Genomic DNA, 7,594 nt, shown 5'->3' with positions numbered 1-7,594 from the left:
ATCATGCAGAGATTCTGCTCTACCTAATATTTGTCTTTCTGTTCTCCAGAAGCATGAGGCAGATTGCCCCCACCTTGCTGTCCTCTCTAAGCAGTGGCAACTCCAGTTTTAGACTCTAATTTGCAGTATACACTTAAAACAGTATCAAACCACTTTAAGCAGCCAAAGTTTCATCCAAAGATTCCTGAGAACTATAGTTCATTAAGGGTTGTAACAAGACCCCCTATTCCTCCTCACAGACACTTTACAAACTAGAATTCCCAGGATTTAGTTAGGGTTCCTGCTTGGCAGGGGTTGGACTAAATGGCCTTTGGGGTTCCTTGTAATTCTGTGATTCTTGGACGAAAGCCATTATTGTTTAAAGTCAAATTTATTTTAAACATATGGGGCCTCATCTGCGCTCTCCCTGTGGGTCTAGTCTGTACAATCATCCAGATGAGGAGAGCAGGGCAAGTGAAGGAACCTGTTCTATTTCCCCATTTTTGTCATTGCTTGCATTTTCAGAAAGGTGAACAGGCAGAAACAACAAGAAGGAGCAACTACAGGGTCAGGAGATTCCGGAGGTTGGCAGAGAGTCTCCTGCAGGTGTGTGTGGGCCTTGGCAGATGCCCAACAATGCTACCCCTAATGTATCCAAGGAAACCACACTCAAGTACTGCTAGTCATCTCTTGAATCAAGTGTTTTTAAGCCAATGAAATCAATTGTAGGGCCACAATAGACATGATTACTTTGTTAGCTCTGGGGTGCTTGATTTTAGTAAGTAAATAAAGGGGGAAGGGGCTGAGCCAGATTGGCATGGAACATGGCACGGGGGGAGAGGGGGTCTCCATAGTCCAAACTGTAAACAGTTACCCTTTTGCCTGCTCTTCAGACTATGAGAAAATCATACATTTGGTTTTGGTTTTTAGACTCTGTGCTGCTTTAGGTGCCTTCGGGTGTGGTGAATGAACTTAAACATTCAAAATAAAGACATTTTCACCACAGGCTTCCCTGGCAATATACAGTAGCTGTTCTTTTCTTAAATTTTACTCTTGTTTTGAATTATACCATCATAAATTTTAAGGAAAGAGGACTTTAGGGCAGAATATGTCTCCTGAGAAAGCCTGAGGCTTGGCATATCTGTTTTTAAACACAAATCAACTTCTCTCTCTGTTTAATATGTAAGATAGCAACACCTATCTTGCTTCATTAGTTAAGCAGATGCCAACCAGTGGGGACATTTGGAATTTTGAGAAAGTGTCATGGGCACCAGTCACAAAATGGCTTCTGTGAGAGTTTGTGGCATAACACAAAATGGCAGCTGTGTGGCTGTGGCATGGCACAGCACAGCACAAAATGGCTGCCACATCTTAAAGAGCAGAAAAGGAGAAAGAAACAGAAAATGGTGAAGTCATGACCCCCTTCAGTGAGGAAAAAGCCACCTACATCAGTCACCACCACACTTGCTCACAGAAAAAAACCCTTTACAGCACTCCTCTGTGTAGAAGGGAGGCAGGTGTCCAATCCTAACATCCAATGATGTATAGGTACATTTGAGAGGATGTATTCAGTGTGGAAGAGGCCACTGAACCCGAAGAGCAAACTGTCTATTATATATTGTGGATTTGTCAGGGTATATTATTTACTGAGAACTTTTTTGGGGTGCCATAGGAGTTACTGACAGGCACACTGGCACCCATAGGCACCAAGTTGGCAACTCCTGCATTAGTTCATAAGTTCATAACATGTTCCAGCTTTAGAAAACTAGAATTACGAAATCTCACAATAGTTTACTGGTTATGTCACTCTCCCCACTTTCTTTTACTGAAAATTACATCAGTGCACTTACAAAGTACAATCCTATGAATCCTTACCTAGAAGTAAGTTCCACTGAGTTCAGTGAAGGTTTTGTCCCCAAGTCAATGTGCATAAAATTGCAGCCTTGGGCAAGTGTGTGCAATGTGCAACAGGATAGCAAGATAACAGAGAGCTTGGGGGTGCAAGATAGGCTACTATTCAATTTCTGGGGTTAAAGTTTGTATTGGGTCACAATTCCAACAATGGAGGCTGAATTAATGCTCATGCATGGCAATAGGAGTTAAAGGGTCTCCCTCGTTTCAATATTCCCCCTAAGGACATTTGTGCTTCTAACACTCCAAATAACAAGCTGGCTGAAAAGGCTGGACACTCCCAGTAAATTACACAGGGCAGCACACACATTCTTTCCCTGGCCTGGAGCCCGGCTACTTGCTCGGACAAGCCAGACCAGAGATGCTAATCAGTGTTTTGCTAGGAAACCTTCTGCTTCCCCAAAAGTAAAGTGGAACTAGCACACTCTTTAAATGGCTGGTCAGGCCCAGAAGGGCTGTGACATCCTGTTTCTTTTCCTCTTCGTATCTGTCTATGATTGCATGTCTGTATCCAAAGCATAATTAAAGATTATGGAGACCCTATGCTGAACAATATTTAATCAATGAATCAATGATATGTTTTTCCTACATATATTTTTAAGAACCTATGAAATTTCTCCATAACTTGGGAATGAGGCCCTTGATTTCTCATTGTGTTGTTATAAGAATTTTAAGGTCTCAAATATAGAATAAATATTCATAAAAGTACACATATCTAAATATATGAACCATGTGTCTTAAATAGTATGGGAGAGCAATCCTGAAGCCATTTTGAGTCTCCCAGTGACCTCTGCAATAAGGGAGGCAACTGGGGAAAGCCTTCTTACTGTCTTTTTTACTTGCAGTTCCTGTCTTAAGGGCATATTTGTGCACGAATAGGGTGAGCCTGTGACCTGGACTCAGGAGCTAAAGTACAGTATTAACCATCACAAAAGAATGGCCAGACTGCCCAGGTAATGCAATCAGTATCCCGGCAGACAGGATTTCTGCTGTAGACTGCCTCCTTCTGTATTATGTATGATAGGGGTTGGGGGGTGGGTCTTGGGCTACAGGGTGGGCAATTTCCAAAGCCTATATAAGGGCTTGCGCATCATTGTTCAGGGTTCTCCCTCTCTCCTGTGTGTGGTGAGTGGAGACCCTGTTGCAACAGTTCCTTTAATAACGAACAGGCTTACTAGCCACTTTGCTTCTCAATATACTCTGGTTGGCCTCTGTTACTTTTTCCTACCAATAGGGAAGCCACTTAAGGATCCTATACAGGCTCTGGAATACCCCATAAGGGAAAGGGAGCATTTTCTTCTTATAACAGTGTGATAAGAAGGGAAAGGAGGATATGATGCAAGCTACCGGACTTAGAGAAGTGTTGGGCACTGGCGGAGGAAGGTGGGTGCGGGGAGTGCGGTATGCACCGGGTGTCAGCCGTGAGGGTGGGTGACATTGCCGTGCCGCCACCGCCACCCCCTGCTCACTGTGCAGGCGGCTCGCTGCGTGGGCCATGGGCCACTAGGGATGATGCTGCCGTGGGTGGCTAGCAGCCTCCCCGACGCTTGCCGCACGGGCAGCAAGCAGCTAAGGATGCTCGCCGTGTGAGCAACTAGCCCTGTCCCCGCGGGCCGGCTAGCCCCGCCCCCTCACCACTCCGGGTGCCGGGGCAGGTAGCTCCACCCCTGGTTTTGGGTTCTCAGATGCTATTAGACTGTAACTCTCAACATTCCTGACCATTAACTCAACTGCCTGGGGATGATGGTGTTGGCCATTTACAGTTTAGTAGCGCTGCAGAGAGCTTGCTGGGGAGACCATGCATAACAAGGAACTCAAAAATAACTTTAACAAGGTTTTAATAACAAAACAAAAACTCATTTTACACTAAAGATAACAACAACAAACATGACCCAACCACCAACCCATCCCCCAGGGTAATGAGAGAGCTAGGTGCTGCTCCTTATATACTATGCCCAAATGCTGACACAGCTTAATTAACACAACCTAGCAGCACCTGTTATGTTTCACAGCTGCAAGACTGGGTCTCGTTATTTGCCCTGGCTCTTAAAGACATACACAACTTGTGAAACAATAATGAACCTTCACATTTTACAGTGACCATTCAACAGATGGGAGTTGTAGTCCGGCAACATTTGGGGACCATAGGTTAAAGAACACCACTGTAGAGCAAATGATTGATGATGGTTTAGTCTTTACACCCCACATGTCATGCACACAAAATATTGACCATATTTTTCTGCCCTGAGCTGCAACAGCTCTAACTTATTAAATCTATTCTTATTCTCTCTAATTTTTTATGCAGAATCCTTATTTAATGTGCCCCCACCTCTGCTTCACCTTTGTCAAGACAGTCGCGGCTTAGACTGCAACGTGCCACCATCCTCGCTGCCTGTTCTAGTGTGAGCAGCTGGTGCTGGTTAACATGGTTATCTGTCATGGAGGCCCCATAAAAGTATTCCTGGACCAATGCCTAATTTATATTGTTTCCAGTTCTTTGGCTTTAAATCTCATGTTTCCATCATTTTACTGTTAGAGAAAGAGCCATTTTTAAACTGGTCCCTGTTTTAACTGGAGTTGTTTAAATACAACGGACTACTTCCCTGAAATAAGCCATGTTTCCTAAATGCTGCTCTGGTTCTCTTCTCCTCCCAGCACAGTAGCATTGCCACGACACCCATTGCCCATCCTACAGTAGTACTTTAATAGTGCATCACTGTGGGGTAGGAGCATGTGAGTGCTCTCTCTACAGGAATCCCAATTTTCCAAAGATTCTGCAATAGCAGCAAAATGACCTTTCTTGGGACAAAACTGCATAAATAAGCTCTCCCGCTGACACAATTCTCGGCTCACTCCAATTCTGCAAGGTGATTATTTGGAGTTACAACAAAGCAAGGAAATTCTAAGGCTCTATTTTTTTATATATATATATATAAAATTTTTATTGGGTTTTCCGCTTTTATAAAAACAAAACACACACAAAAATAACACAAGACAAAAACAAAAACCTGTGTGGCTCTTCATTTGGCAACCTTGGACATATCCCCATACCAGTGCTTTTTTCCCTTTAAAAATATGTTTTGGGGTACTCTCATTTTCCTACTCATATTGAAATACTGCCCCTCAGTGAGGCCAAACTTAGATTCACAACATATTTAGGGGTATGTATAAAAAGCAACTCCCCTAAGCACCGCCCCTAAGCAAGGTTCTTGGTCCCTGATCTTCTGGACGACGATATGCTATTACAGTGGTGCCTCAGGTTACATATGCTTCAGGTTACAGGCTCCGCTAACCCAGAAATAGTACCTCAGGTTAAGAACTTTGCTTCAGGATGAGAACAGAAATCGTGCTCCGGCGGCGCAGCAGCAGCAGGAGGCCCCATTAGCTAAAGTGGTTCTTCAGGTTAAGAACAGTTTCAGGTTAAGAACGGACCTCCGGAATGAATTTAGTACTTAACCCGAGGTACCACTATATATTAACTTATGAGCTGTTCATTAAGAAAGTGTTTATCTGTAGCACTGTATGCTTTTCCAGACCAAAATAAAAATAAAAATCCAAATGAAAATATCAAGCACTACCATTCATAACTGAGATTATGCCATATGTGCAGTACCTACACTTCACAAATTGGCCATGCGACACACCTGAGCACAGTCCAGCCCCAGTTAAAACACTTTGAAGTTGTACTGAATTCATTAGAAGAGACAGAGACAGACAGAGACAAACAGACAGAAAGAGAGCATGTTTTTAACTCTCTTCAATTGAAACCAGGTGGGACTTCAACTTAACTTTTTCCCGAATCAACCCCATAATGCAGAACATTGGAATAAATGGTTCACTACATAGCTTGATGAAAAAATAATTGCTTTACTATTGGCCAGAGAAGAAACAGCTGCAGGAGTTTGCTTCCCCTCTGCCAGAAAAAAAATCAGCTCCAACTGCCAGTTTCCATGGAACTGCAAGAAGCAAGGGGGGAAGCCCATCAGCCTCTGCCACCAGCCACAGAACCAAGGACCACCAGATCGTTACACTGCGTCTATCCAAATGACAACACAAATAAAGTGAAAATCATCCTGGGTATGGCACATCTCACTATTTCCTTCTGGTTAGGGCATTTGATTCAGATCACATTTAAAAGCGGAACTACATAACCTGCACTTTTCAAAACTATGTGCTAACTGGAACACACTCATCCTTTGAAATCAGCCTTGGCCCTGCAGACAGAAGTCATGATGAGCTCCAGAACTTCAAAAAATCAGCAGTACATTCAATGATATCAATTACAGGCTAGAATGCGACTATCAAGGTTAAGCCTAGATTCAGAGGATTTTCAGCTGTGAGCCATTGAGTCTCTTCCATGCTCTTTATGTGAAGAAGAAAATGCCAAAGAAAGACATTTGTAATGCAAATGAGCAACACAGCCAATATCATCATCATCAATCTTTATTACGGTCCAGAGACCCAACAAAACATTACAAATTAATACAGAGTTCATACAGTCTACCTCCAGGTTAATCAAGCACTTTGTTTGGAATATAGGGCTCGTTTGTTCTTGCAACCACCAATAGAAACTTTGCCACTGCCAACATTCTAGCTTTTGTCCTGTCTTCCAGTAGGAACCTGACATAGTGAGCCTCTGACTTTCCCGGGAAAGGCACCAGCAAAGGTAGTATCAGTTCAGCCCTGGCCTGCACATACTTCGCACAATGTAGCAAAATATGATCTATGGAATCAATGTCTTGAGCACACGAGCAAAGTCTGTCATGGTAGGGAACTCCTCTCAACCTACCATCTAGCACTGCAGAGGGGAAGACATTCAGTCTGGCTTTGGTGAAAAGCCTTCGATAGTTAGGTACTGTTAGGTTTTTGATGTAAGATGTTAACTCAAAGACATACCCATATTGAACTCCTGCTGCCAGCGGACTACAGACTGTGTGTGACCGAGATCGCAAGTCACTGTGTGCATTGTCCCATAATCTTTGCTTTAAAACCTTTTGGGCGCCTTCATAGCCCAGGTAATACAGTTGGGGGGGGAGACAGACCAATAGAGGTGGTTTTTTTAGCCATGGTTTTCTGCCATTTACTGACAAATTCCTCATTGGTCAAATGTTGGTGCAGACCCTTCCCTAGATTAAACACTGAAATCCTGAGCCAATGTTTTAGGGCAGCCCACCACGCTCTAGCTGAAATTGGGCATTCAACAGCTTCCAACAGAAGTACGGAGTTAGGGACGCAGTTAGGTACCTGCAGCAGAGATCGTATAAATTTTGCCTGAAAGCCATCTAGCTTTGGCAGGTCCCCATTATGCCAGACCTTTGCTGCATACAGGAGTTGGGAAACGGGCTTTGCGTTGAAAACCCTTAAGGCTGCTGGACCATATTTGCTGCCCTTTGTGAAGAAGAATCTATGTATGGCTAGCTTTGTAATCTCCGCCTTTTTAAGGGAGGTTTGCCAATGGTGCTTCCAAGATCCTGTATGATGGAATGTGAGCCCTAGGTCAGTGTTTCCCAACCACTGTTCCGCGGCACACTAGTGTGCCGCGAGATGTTGCCTGGTGTGCCGCGAGATGTTGCCTGGAGGGAGGCGGGCGAGTCGGGCGGCGAGAGGCGGGGCGGCGGCAGCGAGGAGAGGCCGCCCAGCGCAGGGCTCTCACCGTCTGCCTGCCTGGCTGCCTGCGAGCTCGGCGGGCAGCGCCTCCGTCCGC

The 7,594-nt window shown here is 44.4% G+C and overlaps 1 long non-coding RNA gene across 2 annotated transcripts; it reads left to right on the top strand.

Moving 5' to 3' along the window:
• Positions 1-457: 457 nt before the first annotated feature.
• LOC309535538 lies at positions 458-6,318 on the top strand. 2 transcript variants are annotated; one of them, XR_014221279.1, is made up of 3 exons: positions 458-585; positions 2,736-2,843; positions 5,772-6,318. It is a non-coding gene; the product is annotated as an uncharacterized lncRNA (long non-coding RNA). The 2 variants fall into 2 exon arrangements; XR_014221280.1 differs by having other exon boundaries at positions 5,662-6,318.
• Positions 6,319-7,594: the final 1,276 nt, after the last annotated feature.

This window comes from Podarcis vaucheri, assembly GCF_965113315.1.
Source record: "Podarcis vaucheri genome assembly, chromosome: 6".
Taxonomy (NCBI): Eukaryota; Metazoa; Chordata; class Lepidosauria; order Squamata; family Lacertidae; genus Podarcis; species Podarcis vaucheri.
Note: the sequence above shows the minus strand (reverse complement) of the source record. Positions and strands in the feature narration are given on the sequence as shown.